A 17,652-nucleotide genomic window follows, 5' to 3' on the forward strand; every position below is an offset into this window, starting at 1 on the left:
AGAGCGAGAGAGAGAGGAGGGAGAGAGAAGCTTCCAAGTGACATTGCAAACTACAACATGCGCAGGACAACTTCCATTGTTAGATTTTTCTAATGCCATTTCATAAATATCATAGATACAGGGCACGGCCTAGTTAAAGTGAAGCACTTTAAATCCCCTTTGATTTCAGTGTGAAAGTGTGGCATGCAGCAAGAATCCTGTGCATGTCTATTCAGCTCTCATTGAGAGCAATCAGACTTACTCCCAGAAAGCATGTCTTATTCAATCAATGAGACTCAAAAGCATTTCATACTGACTGGTTCATACACTGTGTTTTAAAGTGTTAAAATGGACACATAAAACCAATAGAATCCAGTAGGTATCTAGTGCAAATACTCCACTTGTCCTTTTTATAGTATATATCATGATTATTGTGTTTAATATTAATGGCAAAAGTAAATCAGTAAATATTTTCGGGGGCAGTCATTTTCTGGTGAAATGCTGACCCTATTTTGCCTTTCTGGGAGATGTTGGGATGCCTTAAAAAATAATAATACTTAGAACACAATTGCACATGCATGTTCAGCTCTGTGGCCAGGGCTCCAGACATTAAAGGTTGTATTTTGAGCAGTGCTGTGTGAATTTTGCGGTTGCACAAGAATCAGGGACGCAGTTCCTGGGGGATGAGCTGTTTTGGGCCCCTTCAGTATCTTTTGAGAGGGGGCTGGAAGCAGCCTTCCACCAGTGGCAGGGCCAGGAGGAGGCAGAGGAGCAGCCACTGGCCATTGAAGCCACACGGCCAATGCCTTCGGCTCTGACTCCTCCCAGCATCCTGACATCAGGCACAATGCAATGCACATGCTGCTGGCCCCCCAATTGCCCTCGCAAGCTGGTGCCTCTGCTCCTTGTGCAACAGAATGTTCTCTCCCCATCCTTCACCCTACATCTGTTCTAGGAGCCCCCCTTACCCTCTGGAGCAGATCTGGGGCACATGGTGGGGGAGGGAAGAAGTCCATTGTGCAAGAGAAAATCCTTAGTAGCTGAATAAAGAAAAGGTAAAGGGACCCCTGACCATTAGGTTCAGTCGTGACCGATTCTGGGGTTGTGGCGCTCATCTCGCTTTATTGGCCGAGGGAGCCAGCGTACAGCTTCCGGGTCATGTGGCCAGCATGACTAAGCCGCTTCTGGCGAACCAGAGCAGCGCATGGAAATGCTGTTTACCTTCCCGCCAGAGCAGTACTTATTTATCTACTTGCACTTTGACGTGCTTTAGAACTGCTAGGTTGGCAGGAGCAAGGGCTGAACAATGGGAGCTCACCCCGTCTCAGGGCCTCAAACCACCGACCTTCAGATTGGCAAGTCCTAGGCTCTGTGGTTTAACCCACAGAGCCATCCGCGTCCCTCAGTAGTGCCATGAATATAGGGTTGCATTTTTCCTCTAGTGCCGCATACTCATTAATGTAAATACATGTGAGCAAAATGCCAGTGTAATACTTTCTTCTCTTCCATCCATCTCGTGGTGCTCGTGTCTCAGTTGCAGCTATGCTATAACGACAATCAGAGTCATCGTGAAACTAAATATTCTGTTAGACATCCTTAACTTTTTAATATTATCTATTTTCTGTTGGTTATCTCTTGTTATCAGTTTATTCACATGCACTCTTTTAGAAGCCAGAATAGGACAGTGTAGCATACAGAAAGAAGGGACCTCACACAGTCATCCCTTAGTAGGAAAATGGCATGCACAGATGCAAATGTCTCCCTGAGAAATATTTGAGGGTGTGCTGGTGAGCCAAATAAATGTTGTTGTTGGCATCTGTCTGTCATGAGAGACAATGGAGTGCACTTCCGGAGGTGAAATCAAACTGCTGGAGACTCACAGCACCTACTGTGGCTGCAGAGACCGGTAACTCGTAACTGCTGCCTCCTGTGTTGTTTTTGCTGCATTAGCAGCACTGAAGTGACCTCTCCAGGGTGCAATCCTGGGCACCTGTATATGTGCTAGCCTGTATATGTGCTAGGGAGTGGTGTGTACAGAGACATAGTGCTTGTGATGAATTCTCCCTGCGATGCGTAGCATCATGTGACAACATAGGTAATCTGGTCCAAATTGCCATTGGCAGTTTATGACATTTGAAAGCACCCCCTGTGAATATATTAAGGCAGCATGTGATGCTATCATTGTTGGTTTTCCAAACTCATTTGCTACACAGGCTTGAAAGTATTTAAGTGATGGAGGGATGGAGCCATGCACTGAATGATGAGGAAGAAACGAAATATTGAACAGCTGCCTTGTTCACTAAGCCCTTCCATCCACAAACACTAGGGATGAACGAACAATGAATCCTTTTCTCTTGAATATTTACCTGCTTCTCAGTTCCTGATTGAAAAACAGGGCCTGATCTTGATGGTAGCCTGCCTGGCATATTAAAAATAGCAATAATGAAGACTTGGTAAATGAAATATAAGCACTGTCAGTTCACCACTCTTGCTGCTTAATTATAATGTTGAATAGAAATGAAAACTAACTACTCCTTCCTTTATGAGTTTATTTTCCTTGCAACATATTCATCCGGGGGGGGGGGGGACATGGCATGACTCTTTGATTTGACTCATAGGGGAGTGACTATAGATATCAGGCGCACATGGTTTGTGACCATATGGGAAAGAATTAACAAAGCATGCTGCTATGTCTTGCATTCTCTTGCTTTCGTGGAATGTTTACACACAGTAGATATCCTCCAGGTTGGATTACTGCAATGCTTGCTGTGTGGGGCTGTCCTTGAGGTTGCTTCAAAAGCTGCAACTGATGCAGAATGTGGTGGCTAAGCAGCTCACTGGGGCAGGATATTGTCAATATGTTACTCCAGTGTTGAAATAATGGCACTGGCTGCCAGTTAGCTACAGGGCTGAGTTTAAGGTGCTAGTTTTGATGTATAAGGGACGCGGGTGGCGCTGTGGGTAAAAGCCTCAGCGCCTAGGGCTTGCCGATCGAAAGGTCGGCGGTTCGAATCCCCGCGGCGGGGTGCGCTCCCGTTGCTCGGTCCCAGCGCCTGCCAACCTAGCAGTTCGAAAGCACTCCCGGGTGCAAGTAGATAAATAGGGACCGCTTACTAGCGGGAAGGTAAACGGCGTTTCCGTGTGCTGCGCTGGCTCGCCAGATGCAGCTTTGTCACGCTGGCCACGTGACCCGGAAGTGTCTCCGGACAGCGCTGGCCCCCCGGCCTATAGAGTGAGATGAGCGCACAACCCTAGAGTCTGTCAAGACTGGCCTGTACGGGCAGGGGTACCTTTACCTTTTACCTTTACCTTTGATGTATAATGTCTTGGTACCAGGTTACTGGAAAAATTGTGTGTCGCCCCTCCCCCCCCAGACATACCCCATTGATCATGGCACTCTGCAGGCAAGGACCTCCTGCAGATAACATCTTATGAGGAGGTCCATTCCTCACAATGCAGGAATTGGTGTTGTGGTGCCTCTCCTTTGGAATGCCCTTCTCCTAAATATCAGTTGCTATCTCTTGGTGTCTTTTTGGTGCCTACAAAGACCTCCCTCTCCCAACAAGCCTTTTAAGTTGAGATCTTTCCCAGTCTGCATCTCTATTGGAATTGTTTTTAAGTGTTGTTGTTGTTGTTTTACTGTTTATCACTTTATTGTTGCCACCCTGGACTCCTTTGGAAGGGTATAAATTCAATAAATAAACAGCTAAGCCTAGTTAATGACAAGAATCTAAGGGCCAAATTATCTATGATGGGCTGTTGTACAGTTTCATGGTTCTGCCTACTCCTTTCAGAAAATAAAATAAAAAAACAACTCAGCCGCAGGTATAGAGAACCAATGAACTTGTGGAAATCAGGACTAGAGGAGCAATCAGGGGAATGGAATGTAGACTTTACCCTTCCTGCTTCTTGATCACTACACATTGTCTGCCTAAGTTGCTTTCCCATTCATGGGGAGGGCCACAGATACAAAGGCCCCTCATATTTTCCCTTACAGGGCTAAGAAGGTTGCTTTTAGTATATAGCATAGTAACTAGTACTAATTTGCACCAACAGCTACTATTTCAGAGCCTGGGATATTCGCTTTTCTCAACAGGCTATATAGATATCAGTGCACTTTCATGAACAGGATGCATGTAGGATAACAAGAGGTAATGTAACTTGTGTATCAGCAGCTGTAATAAAGTATTATTATGTGCAGGGATGAGAAGTGTTCACATGTTGGATGTGACAATATCATGGCATTCTGCACCAACTGGATATAGCTATGCGCTGATGTCACTAAAGAGACATAAAAGCCCATTAGAGTGAAGGCGCTGCTTCTTACACTGATCATATTCCAGCCAATTGGGGATCATTATTAGAACTGACCAGTTTGGCAGTGGTGGGGACACACACCATGCTCCTTCTGGGGTAGTTTGTCCACTTTTGTTTCCCACCTTGCACTCAGCTCTCACCTGTGGTTCCTAGAAGCTGTCAGCATGCGACAGCAGCCACACCCCAGGAATGACTTCAACTGGCTGGATAACCTAGGTGAGAGTAGCCGATGGATCTCAAACTCTCAGTGAGTTAGGGAATTCCCCTACATGCAAAGACAGGCTCTGGCAGATTGAGCAGATGAGACGAGTAGGCGAGTCCAACAGTCAAGAAGGCAGTTACGGCATGTGCGGTAAAGGAAAATGAGGGACACTTGGGGCTCGTCAATCTGGGAAGGAAGCCCTTGTAGGAGAAGGAAGATGGGGTCTTCTACCTCAAAGCTATTGTTCCTTTGGACCACATCAATGAGGACGAGGGGGCGGGGTTTTGTCATCTGGGCAGCCTAGGACCTCCAAACACACTGCCCAGGCCTGTGCCTCAGAGAGGTTACACAGCAAAAACAATGCAGGAGGAAGCAATTATGAGTTAGTCTCTGCAGCCACAGCAGGCACTGTGATTTTTCAGTAGTTTGACTTCATTTCCAGAGGCACACTCCCTTGTCTCTTGATGCTGAAAATAGGAAACAACAATGCTTCCTTATACTTTTACCATCCAATCAGGAAGCATTCCAAGGACTAACTAGAGTGTCAGCCCTTTTGCAACAATCCCTGAAATCTTTGGAGGGCAGTCCCTTTTAATTCTGTGAAGCATATTGCTGATTTTGGCATAGCAGTAGTTAAAACATGCTTTACATATGGAAAGTCACATTACTTTAAATACAAATAATTAGAATCCCAATTTCTACATCTGTGTGCTACTCCCACCTATGGTAGCAGCAAATCTTTCTCTGTGTGTGAGGCTGATTGTTATTGGCTGTGTAACAATGAGATTGCTTGGACTGGTCCGCTTGCTGTTGCCTTGGCTGTGAGAAGGAAAAAATATATTTTTTTTGCTGCTGCCCTTCATATTTCTGATTACAGGCTGATTGTTTGCTCTTGGACTAGACCCAGGGCCTATAAATCAATGTGCCACTGTTCAGAGTACCAGCAGCTTCCTGACCTTTGCATATCATCTTCATGAACATAGTAGGATACAAGCCACAATGGGTAGATATGTACTGCATGATAATGTCTGCAAGGGAATTATTTTAAGGCAGCAGAGTTCACGAGGAAATTGCCATTTGCCAATTTATCTGTAGGAATTGTTTAGTAGGGCAGCATGTACACCAGACTTCATTGCTGCACAAGATTACCCATATTTAGAAAATACAGTGCTTTAAAATAAATCATCAACACTATCATTTCACAATGTCTATTCCACTTTGTCTAGGTCCTTATCATGCCTATAGCTAATTGCTTTCCTTGCACCTGTTAAACTCTGAATTTAAACTCTTACCCTGTGAACACAGTTGTAGTATTCTAGATGATGTTTTTGAAGAGCGTCCCGTATAACTATGTTGATCCTTCCTTCCTCTTCCTGTGAATACTGTATATAGAGCTGCCTTTCCCCCTTTTATCTTTTTCGTGGTACAATTATTGGCTCAAAACAAAGTACAGAACTGCATAAAATGTGTAAATATGTTTAATAATGTGTTACACTGAAATAAAATAAATATTTGAGCATTTGTTTAGATACATGTTTAATGTGTGTGGTTTTTTAAATTGAAGATTGAAACAGAAATAAAAATGACTGGGCTTATAAGCATATGCAAAATTGATACAAACTGGAAATAGCCTGAGGACTGGGGATGGACAGGTCAGTCTTTGGGCTTTGTGCTATGTGAGACTGGTTTAATAGTGTGAAAATGTATCAATCCAGAGGATGCCTAATAGCCATGCTTGATTTAGTAGAACTATAATTTGTAGTATTTTAAAGGTAAAATTTGATTTCATTGGTGTGGGGTTTGCTTTCAAAATTTAGACAACTTTAGCAACAGTTGATTCTTGCAGGACTTCATTGCTTTCTTTTGAATCCAGAGAAGTATCAGTTCCTATGTAAAAATTATTGAAAAATCTTAACTCTGCTTTATCATAATATGTACTAACAGTGACCCTAGTTCTAAGCAGAATTATTCACACACAATAGTGTGTGTGTATCAGTGTGTTTTGGGGGACCCCTGAGGCTTGCAGGGGTACATTGCTTTTGGTTTTAGAAAACAACTCAGGAAGAGGGGAAATCTCATAAATGAGATTTGAACATGCTCAGTGGGCACAGAATGTTTACTGTTTGGGGTGAGGGAGAAAGAATGGAATTCATAGAATCATAGAATCATAGAATCATAGAATCATAGAGTTGGAAGAGACCACAAGGGCCATCGAGTCCAACCCCCTGCCAAGCAGGAAACACCATCAGAGCACTCCTGACATATGGTTGTCAAGCCTCTGCTTAAAGACCTCCAAAGAAGGAGACTCCACCACACTCCTTGGCAGCAAATTCCACTGTCGAACAGCTCTTACTGTCAGGAAGTTCTTCCTAATGTTTAGGTGGAATCTTCTTTCTTGTAGTTTGGATCCATTGCTCCGTGTCCGCTTCTCTGGAGCAGCAGAAAACAACCTTTCTCCCTCCTCTATGTGACATCCTTTTATATATTTGAACATGGCTATCATATCACCCCTTAACCTCCTCTTCTCCAGGCTAAACATGCCCAGCTCCCTTAGCCGTTCCTCATAAGGCATCGTTTCCAGGCCTTTGACCATTTTGGTTGCCCTCCTCTGGACACGCTCCAGTTTGTCAATGTCCTTCTTGAACTGTGGTGCCCAGAACTGGACACAGTACTCCAGGTGAGGTCTGACCAGAGCAGAATACAGTGGCACTATTACTTCCCTTGATCTAGATGCTATACTCCTATTGATGCAGCCCAGAATTGCATTGGCTTTTTTAGCTGCCGCGTCACACTGTTGGCTCATGTCAAGTTTGTGGTCAACCAAGACTCCTAGATCCTTTTCACATGTACTGCTCTCAAGCCAGGTGTCACCCATCTTGTATTTGTGCCTCTCATTTTTTTTTGCCCAAGTGCAATACTTTACATTTCTCCCTGTTAAAATTCATCTTGTTTGCTTTGGCCCAGTTCTCTAATCTGTCAAGGTCGTTTTGAAGTGTGATCCTGTCCTCTGGGGTGTTAGCCACCCCTCCCAGTTTGGTGTCATCTGCAAATTTGATCAGGATGCCCTTGAGTCCATCATCCAAGTCGTTGATAAAGATGTTGAATAAGACCGGGCCCAAGACAGAACCCTGTGGCACCCCACTAGTCACTCTTCTCCAGGATGAAGAGGAACCATTGATGAGCACCCTTTGGGTTCGGTCAGTCAGCCAGTTACAAATCCACTGAGTGGTAGCATAGTCAAGACCGCATTTAACCAGCTTCTTTACAAGAATATCATGGGGCACCTTGTCAAATGCCTTGCTGAAATCAAGGTAGGCTACATCCACTGCGTTCCCTTCATCTACCAGGCTTGTAATTCTGTCAAAAAACGAGATCAGGTTCGTCTGACATGACTTATTTTTCAGAAATCCATGCTGACTATTGGTGATCACAGCATTCCTTTCTAGGTGCTCACAGACTGTTTGCTTAATGATCTGCTCCAGAATCTTCCCTGGTATTGATGTCAGACTGACTGGGCGGTAATTATTTGGGTCCTCTCTTTTCCCCTTTTTGAAAATAGGGACAACATTTGCCCTCCTCCAGTCTGCCGGGACTTCGCCTGTTCTCCAGGAATTCTCAAAGATGACTGCCAGTGGTTCTGAAATCACATCTGCCAGTTCTTTTAATACTCTTGGATGCAGAATTGGAATGGCTGGAACCCTGAACAGAAGCACTTTACACCAGGGCTTCCCAAACTGTGATCTATGGACATCATTCATGTGTTCCACAGCATGTATGGGAAGAACAGCAGGAGCAGTGTCTGTGAAAACCTAGCAGTCTGCCCAGAAGGTGGGCAGACCAGAAGTGACCAGGGGAGGAGACCATTGAAAGGAGAGGATTAGCAGTGAAGTTAATGTGAGGCTAGAATGAAAAAGTTATGTCCTGAATCAATTAAAATCTTGCATAGCATGTTAACAAATGCTGTGACAGACAGAAAAAATATTACGTGGTCCACCAAGACTCTTAGCTATTTTCAAGTGATTTGGAGTAGGAGAGTTTGGAAGCCATTACATAACAGAAGAAGTCACTGCATAGCAGAAGTACCCTACACAACATTTTGTTACAGGTCCCACTGGTAAGTACATATCTACATATCTGTGGACCTACAGCAAATTCCCCTGATTTTGCTGTACTAGTTTCCATCCCCGGACCGCTGGCCATGCTGGCTGGGGTTGATGGGGTTGGAGTCCGGGGGGAGGGTAGCACAAGCTCCCCATTCCTGATCTACAGAAATGAACACAACTGGCATCACACTTCTCCAGGACTATAGAAAGCACACAGGAGAAGGTTGCATAATTTTCTCTTGAAGGAGGTGGGAAGTACGTGAGTGGTAACCTGTGCTGGCATGAATGGCACATGCAGCTTCAATAGAATTAAAGGGAATGTAAGACCTTTAGACATCACCAGAAGAGCATGCTTATTCATGAACAATGAATGTGGTTGCTGCCATCACATCAAGTTTGGATCTCAGTAGAGAGATTGATCCAGCTGTGCTCTTCTTACGCTCTTTACATACTGAGAGTGCAGGAAGGTTAAGACGGTTAAGAAGCACTTCTTCTGTTCTATTTATGCAGATTGTGCTGGTGCAATGAAAAAAAAATATATTTCTATTATTTCTTCAAATCTTTTTCTTTAGAAACAGTGCATTTCAGAGGAATCATAAGAGGCATATCAGGCAAGGAAGGAATCTGTGAAAGTATGTTGGAATTGCTTTGGAAAATTATACTGGGATTGAAACACAATGGCTACATATTATCAGACATAAAATCAGTAGCAAAAGGAGAAGAAAGGTAAATAATCTATAGAAGGGAGCTGCTATTGTAACATTGCAAGATGTTAGGTATAAACTGAAACTCAGTCCGGATAAGACTGAGGCACTGTTAGGGGCCTGTTCCCGAGACCGGATGGATGGAAGGTTGCCTGTTCTTGATGGGGGTTATACTCCCTCTGAAGGAGCAGGCACGTAGTTTGGGGGGGCAATTCTGGATCCTTTGCTGTCGCTTGAGGCTCAGGTGGCCTTAGTGGCGCGAGTGCCTTCCATCAGCTTCGGCTGGTAACCCAGCTGTGCCTCTGTCTGGTCAGGGATAGCCTAACTATTGTTGTCTATGCTCTGGTAACCTGTAGGTTAGATTACCGCAATGTATTATACAGTCATACCTCATGTTACGTTTGCTTCATGTTACGTTTTTTCAGGTTGCGTCCCGCAGTGACCCGGAAGTACCGGAAAGGGTTACTTCCAGGATTTGCCACTCGCGCATGCGCTGTAGTGCTAAATCACGCTTCACGCATGCACACAAGCACCAAATCACGCTGTTCACCTGCGCAGATACATTGCTTCAGGTTGCGGCTTTTCACATTGCGAATGGTCCTCTGGAACAGATCCTGTATGCAACCAGAGGTAGCACTGTACATGGGGCTGCCTCTGACGACGGTTTGGAAAGTTCAGCTGGTGCAGAATTCAGCAGCCAAGTTGCGCACCGGGCCAAGACAGTTTGAGCAAATAACAGCAATCCTGGCCTGACTGCACTGGCTGCTAATTCGTTTCTGGGCCCGATTCAAATTGCTTGCTTTGACTTACAAAGGCATAAATGGTGGCTCAGAACCACAATACCTCATAGACTGCCTCTCCCCATATGAACTGACTCAGACCCTGTGATCATCATCTGAGGTCCTTCTTCATGTGCCTCCTCCATGAGACGGTTGGAGGGTGAGTGGATGGCTCCCCACATTTTCTGTGGTGGCTTTCCATTTGGGTAATGCTCTCCCCAGGGAGTTCACCTGACACCTTCATTGCATAACTTTAGGCACCAGGCAAAAACATTCCTCTTTTCCCAGGTGTTTGGCTAATTAAACAATTTATGGCCTTTCAAACTGTGGGGGGTGGTATTGTTTTTCATTTTTCATTGGGGTATGTATTTTTGTGTTTTTGTATTGAAAGCCACCCTGTAATCCTCTGCTGAAGGGTGGTATAGAAATGTTGTTGCTGTTGTTATTTCCCCCCATTTGAATTTACCGGGGCTTCTGTCTCAGTTGAATTTGTTGCAATAAATTTTTATTGAAAGTTTTCAACATAGAATACAATAAAAGCCAAACTAATCTCGATAAAAATAAAACAGAAAGGAAAGATAGCAAAAAGAAGAAGGTAAAGAAAAAGGAAGATAAAAAAATAATGCCAAGCCCTCTATCTATATCGTATCTTGGCCGTTATTCCCCACAAAGGAGAGAGAGCTCTCCACTCTCGCCTGGGGGCTTCCCCCTTCCTCCCCCAGCCTCCCACTCTGCCCCCCCCAAGCATCTTCCATCATCTTCCATCCATCACCTTCCTGTGTTCTCACCTTTATTGATGATCCATGGCTTGAATCTGGAAGATTGCAGACTTGTAGTGCATGTTGTAAAAAGGAGTGATTTGAAATTATTTCCATTTTTCCTCATAAGTGAACTACAATAAATTTGCACTAATGAGAACAAAATAAGGACCTTTCAGGGTTTTTTAAAAAAATAACTTGGTTATGTCATGTGGCTTTCAGCACATTAAATAAAGGTTTCACCTTGTTATATTTTTGTTTTCCCCCAACATTTTTCTATTTCATAAACCTGTTTAGTCTTGGCCAGTGTGAACGGGCAAAAATAGGTTGAAATCCTCAAACCACTTCCATTTTTCAGTATATCGGCTGTTTCTGAAATGAAAATAAAAATACGTGAATAAAATTAGAGGATTTTTTTAAAGTTGGGAAAAATCCTTTAAAGCAAATTAGAGAGGAAGGGGAGATAATGGAGCTTAGAAACCAACCTCTTGGCTAAGAGGAACAAGAGCAGTGGAATAATTTAATTGCTCATCAACTAATTATATAGTATTATAATGTTAATGTGTCTTCATCATGACAATGTAATAGGTATAGATTGAGGCATATGAAAAAGAAAGTGTGGATGCCATAATTATAAGTAAGAGCGGAGCTGTTAGAGTAATTATAATGCTTCATCAGGTAATTAACATATTGTTCAACTTGAGATGGAGAACAAAGAGTAAAGAAGTTAAATATTGAAGGACATGCCTTTGACACTCTAGAGATGTAACCATTTGTTTCAAGGAATGATATTCTACACACACACACACACACACACACACACACACACACACTTGATGTGGTGTAGCTTGGTGAGTTCTGTATGAATAAGCCAGTTTCCTGATTGCTGAGTACATTGTAAATTATGCACAATTAAGCACAAATGCATTTGACTAGGGCAAGTGCCACAGCCCTCTGGTGAGGCAGAATAGTCAGGAACAAACAGATCACCTCCTTCTCCAAGTTCTCTGTGAACAGGAGAGAACACAGGGCAGAGATCTTTCACTGGTTTAGCTTTGAAGCAGATGGAATCAATGAAAGATTCCCCCTGCCCGCCCACTGCCGCCTCTCTCCCAAGCCCCTTAGCATCCCCAGAGTACAGGGACGGGAACAGTCAGTGACTAGTCTAGCACAAACAATGGCAAAATGTATGGATTCCAGAAATTCAGCTAAATATTAATCCAAAAATCCTTCAAATTTTGTGAGCTTTCCTTCATAAAGAAAGACTAATTGCACACATACCGGTAGTTAAATTACACCCCTCACCCAAATTCATATAATGCTGTTCTGCACAGTCAGAGCTTCATTTTACTGCTAAGTATATTGGCACATACTCATAAACCAAAACTTCATTAAGGTTAGAAAGATCTATCAATTGAGTTTCTATTTTTTTCTGAAATTTAAATTGAATTCTCCACATTTGTGTAGCAATTTATGTTTTTGTTTTGAATCTTTGGCCTTTTAGGGGCATTTCTCTTAATAAACATATTTTTACTAAAGTATACATTTTTGCAAGCAATTTCTCCTAATTTACCATGCTTTCCATGTTTTTTTAAACAATATTTTTGTTTACTTGATACTGTCAAGTCTCCCCCCTTCTCCTGAACCTTCCCGAGAACAGGAGGACAGTATAGATTTAGAACAGTGATTTGCAGAAGGGCAAAAGCTGCAGAGGGGAGAAGCTGGGCAATATTGGAAGAGTGACAGCAGGAAGAAGAAGAAGCACCAGGGGAGAGACGGCTGACAGACTCAGTGTCCTTGGAAAGCATTCCTGAGCAGGCGGGCATTGCAGGTAGTAGAACAGAGAGCTCAGAGGCAGAAAGCTCAGATTAGCTGACACAGGAGTGATGTGGAATAAGGGGGACGAGGGGGTGGACTTTACTTGGAGCAATGCCACTTCTAGAGAGAGACCGCATTCCTTTGTCTCTCGCTGTGATTATTGAATAAACTAAATGGTAAGAACTCGCTTCTCTTTTTTTATCTGCTTCTTTGCTGCCACCGTGGGAGGGATCTGATTCCCTGAAGCCTGACAGATACATGCATTTTATATACATTGGTTGTTTGGAGAGCCACATCACAAAATTTGGATAAGTGCAAATCTGAAGGAATGGTTCTGTATTTTGTTGCTCATGAGGTTTTCAAAAGTATGAATTTGAGAGACCCACCTTTCAATGCAAACTGAATCTAATTTATCCCCAATCCCTAAACCTGATTAAACAAATGTGTAAGACATATAATTTGAATTCAGGTTGCTCTGTTCCATGTGGCATTTGTAGCCGGGGCCAGGAGAGCTGAGCAAAGGGGCAGGATGTTGGGGAAGCTGCCTGTGGATTAAAGGGCATTGCCGAATTTTTCAGACATTGGCTCCAGTAGTGTTTAGAGGACCTTGGCTCTGCTTTGGGTTCCAAAATGAAGTCCCCTGAGTCTATGAAAGAGGACAGGGTGATCTCACGAGTCTATGGATGGCAGGACTGGATTCTGGGATTCTTCTGCCACATGTGGAGCAAGGGTCTTCTGAGGTTTCTCCCAACTTACTTCCAGATTGTATAGAGTCTCATCCTGGTGTCATGACAAAGTTTCACATAGGATTAACACAGAGATATTTTATGTGCATTTTACTACTACTACTACTACTACTACTACTACTACTACTACTACTATTACTTTGCAAATGACTGTATGTAGATGTTGGAATGTGGAAATTCAGAATACTGAAACAATACCTGATCTTTCTTGTCACTAGAGACAGGCAGCAACAAATTTTAATTCATATTGTGCCTGGCAGTTATGAGCAGTAGTGAAGATTATATGCTTGGGGAAAATAGTTCCCTGTCTCCTCTCCCCAGAATTGTAAATTTGCTTGCTTTTCCCTCCAGTTCTTGCGAGCATCATCAGTGCTTGTGAAAAAGTTGCTGAAGACTGTCCTAGCTCATAAAAAGGTAAAGGTAAAGGTACCCCTGCCCGTACGGGCCAGTCTTGACAGACTCTAGGGTTGTGCGCCCATCTCACTCAAGAGGCCGGGGGCCAGCGCTGTCCGGAGACACTTCCGGGTCACGTGGCCAGCGTGACATCGCTGCTCTGGTGAGCCAGAGCCGCACACGGAAACGTCGTTTACCTTCCCGCTAGTAAGCGGTCCCTATTTATCTACTTGCACCCGGGAGTGCTTTCGAACTGCTAGGTTGGCAGGCGCTGGGACCGAACAACGGGAGCGCACCCCGCCGCAGGGATTCGAACCGCCGACCTTTCGATCGGCAAGCCCTAGGCGCTGAGGCTTTTACCCACAGTGCCACCCGCGTCCCACATATTTATAGTCACAGGTGCGATCATTCTACAGCAACCTTATAAGTACCAAAGTGCAGTGTGCTGTGATTTAATCAGCACATACACGTGCAGGAGTAACTTAGAAAGCAAAAAAAAAAAAAAGCTGAACAGGTACACCTGCTAACAAAAGTATACACATTTTTAAAAAGTGGCTTACTAATTTGTGCCACTCTGTCAATAAATGTGTTGTTTGGAATCCAAAGGATTGGGAGAATTTTGCAAGCATTCCTAAAGATAAAGGTAAAGGGACCCCTGACCATTAGATCCAGTTGCGGACGACTCTGGGGTTGCGGCGCTCATCTCACTTTACTGGCCAAGGGAGCCGGCATTTGTCCGCAGACAGTTTTTCCGGGTCATGTGGCCAGCATGACTAAGCCGCTTGTGGCGAACCAGAGCAGTGCACGGAAACGCCGTTTACCTTCCCGCTGGATCGGTACCTATTTATCTACTTGCACTTTGACGTGCTTTCAAACTGCTAGGTTGGCAGGAGCTGGGACTGAGTAAGGGGAGCTCACCCTGTTGTGGGGATTTGAACCACCAACCTTCCGATCGGCAAGTCCTAGGCTCTGTGGTTTAGACCACAGCACCACCCAGATAAGCATTCTTAGTTACTGATAAATAGACATTATTCTTTGTTACTTTGAAAATCAATTATTCTTTTCTTAATAGACATGAAACCATACATAGTAATTGCACTCTGTGGCAAAAGCTGATCAAATTTGCAAAGCCCAGTATAATAGTACAAGGTGATAGATTAGGTTGGAAAGCAACTACCGGTAATTTTGCTGAAGGGTCAGTTTAAAAAAGAGATTTTGGGAAAAGGTTAATAGACTAAGGCACCTCTCCTGACGTTGCTTTTCAGCAAGTACCATTGCCACAGATGCCACTTCTAGCAGCTGGCCCAAAACAGTTTGCTGCCTGAGGTGGACCAGGAAGGGGTGCCCCAGCCCCAAAATTAAGCTAGCCAGTTTTTTTGGCACCTGAAAATCCCATAAGCATCCTCCCTTTACCTTCCCTGGCATTCAAAATGCAGCAACAAACTAAATAATTGACATGTTTGTGACACCCAAAAGCTGCTGCCTGGGGCAACTTCCTCACTCTGCCTAATGGTAGAGCCATTCCTGCACACTAATTTTTGCCTCTTAGATGGCAATGGGGTGGATAGATGGTAATTCATTCTCAGGTAGTCTGTGGCCAAGGGCCTCCAGTTGCTGATCCTTAGTATATGAATAATAAGATGAAGCATGATGCCTGTAATATATACATGCAGTGACAAAATTCATAGCACACAGAATGACCTTCTGTACAAAAGAAATTAGATTAAGAATTCTCTGTATGTTTAACCTTCTTTGATTTGAGAAGCAACTATTGTTTTCTGGAAACTGTTATCTCATGGTATGGGGGAAGCAAAACAATTAGGTGGCCTGTTCTTCTTTGTTGGCTCTTTTTGTATTGCACTTGGGAGGTTTTTTGCTTTTCATATTCATATTTGCTATCTTCTTGTATATAATTTGTGCAAATTGACTTCATTGTGTTTCTGTGAATGCTTCGGTACAGAGCATAGAAACTACATTATTTTATTGGGTCTATTCATTTAAGTGTCAATATATATTAAATTCAGTGTGTGTGTATATATATATATATATATATATATATATATATATATATATATGCCCTTTATAGTAGAAAGGAAGTCTACAGTGAAGCTCAAGACTGCTAATTTTAACTAATGGAAAATGCTTGTATTGTGTCATGCCATAGCCAGTTTGCTCAAGGAAGCAGTTTACTGTGGCATTTGAGTATTGTTTTATTATTACTATTATCTGAATGATGCAGGTGGTTTAAAAACATAAAATAAAAATACTTCTGCTAAGTTTAAAACTGTCAAATTTTATACCGGTCAAGAAAAAAAATTGCATATTAGTTTGGTTTTAAAACTTGGATATGTGGGGAAATTACAAGTTCCAGTGTTCCTTTCCAGATTTGCTGCCACAAAATGGCCACCAACTTTCATGGCCTTAAAGGGTGATCAGACAAATTTGTGGAGGGTAAACCTTTTGGTGGCTCCTCATCATGATGGCCATGGATTGCCTCCAGCATTGGAGGCACTTTGCCTCTGAGAACCAGTTGCTGGAGAAGACAAGCAGGGGGAGGGCTCTTGTGCTCTTTTCCCATCTGGTTGGACTGGATGGCAGACCTTCCAAGGGTCCCTGTTTTCCAGGAATGTCCCTGGTTTAGAGAAGCCGTCCCGGTTTCTGATTTGATCCCAGAATGTCCCACTTTTCCTTAGGATGTCCCTATTTTCACTGGAGAAAGGTTGGAGGGTATGGAGTTATCTGACCCCGGAGCTGTCTGAAGGCAATCCTGTATAGGGAAGGGTTTTTTTATGTTTTATTTTTTATATATATTTGAAGCTGCCCAGAGTGGCTGGGGCAACCCAGTAAGATGTGTGGGGTATAAATAGTAAAATTATCATTATGCAATGGGACTTCCCTATTTTCATGGGAGAAATGTTGGAGGGGATGTGATGGGCCTTTTTGCTGATCTAGCTTGGCTGTTTTGGTGTTCTTCAATATAAGGATCCCTTTTCTAATGTAGTAAAATAGATAATACTATCTATAATTATGCCTTCTCCCAGCCTTATTTATTAATTCCTTCCACCATTCTGCTCCTTCTGCATAGTACTGACTCACTCTACTTTTCCTTCCTTTATTTCCTTCCTCAAAATTCACATTCCCCCCCTTGGGCCACCAGTGCTTGCAATTTACTTCATCATATAATGTTATCATTACAAGTACTTTGTTGAGCTCTGCTGTTTTCTCCCACAGAATTCATTTCCCTTGTCAATCTGATCTCAAAGTGGTGTTCTGGTTCCAGGTCTATTGCATTGTTGCATGAGGGGAGTGAGGAAATACTTGGATAGTAAGAAGTGACAGTAGGCCCTTGAGTTAAACTCAGAATTTGCAAGACTTCTCAAATCTGCAAGACTTTTAGAAGACATCTGAAGGCAGCCCTGTTCAGGGAAGTTTTTAATGTTTGAAGTTTTATTCTGTTTTTAATGTTCTGTTGAAAGCCGCCCAGAGTGGCTGGGGAAACACAGCCAGATGGGCAGGGTAGAAATAAATTATTTTTATTATTTGTATTATTATTAAATTATTTGCAGGCAAAAAGTGTGCAGAATATCCAGGTGTGTGGCATTCTCCTTCTCAAAATGGGAACCTGCTCCTTTAAGATGGCATGAGCTATCAAACACACATCCAAAAATAATAGGAATGAAGGATGGAGGTTGTGAATTCCTGGTTTCCGTGGACCATCAAGAATATATCTGAGATATTGTCATAGCTGGAAAACTAAGCCACCAATTGTGTGTCATCCAGGCAGACACTGATCCATTGGATTTGCAAACACATCGGATTTGGTGGTTTTTTGTGGCTTACATGGTTGGCACAT

The 17,652-nt window shown here is 43.2% G+C and overlaps 1 protein-coding gene across 6 annotated transcripts in view; it reads left to right on the forward strand.

Annotated features, from left to right (window-relative positions):
* The window catches only part of ERBB4 (erb-b2 receptor tyrosine kinase 4), a 787,830-nt gene that overhangs the window by 331,247 nt on the left and 438,931 nt on the right, over positions 1-17,652 (forward strand). The gene's annotated exons all lie outside the window — the stretch shown is intronic.

This window comes from Podarcis raffonei, chromosome 1 (assembly GCF_027172205.1).
Source record: "Podarcis raffonei isolate rPodRaf1 chromosome 1, rPodRaf1.pri, whole genome shotgun sequence".
NCBI lineage: Eukaryota > Metazoa > Chordata > Lepidosauria > Squamata > Lacertidae > Podarcis > Podarcis raffonei.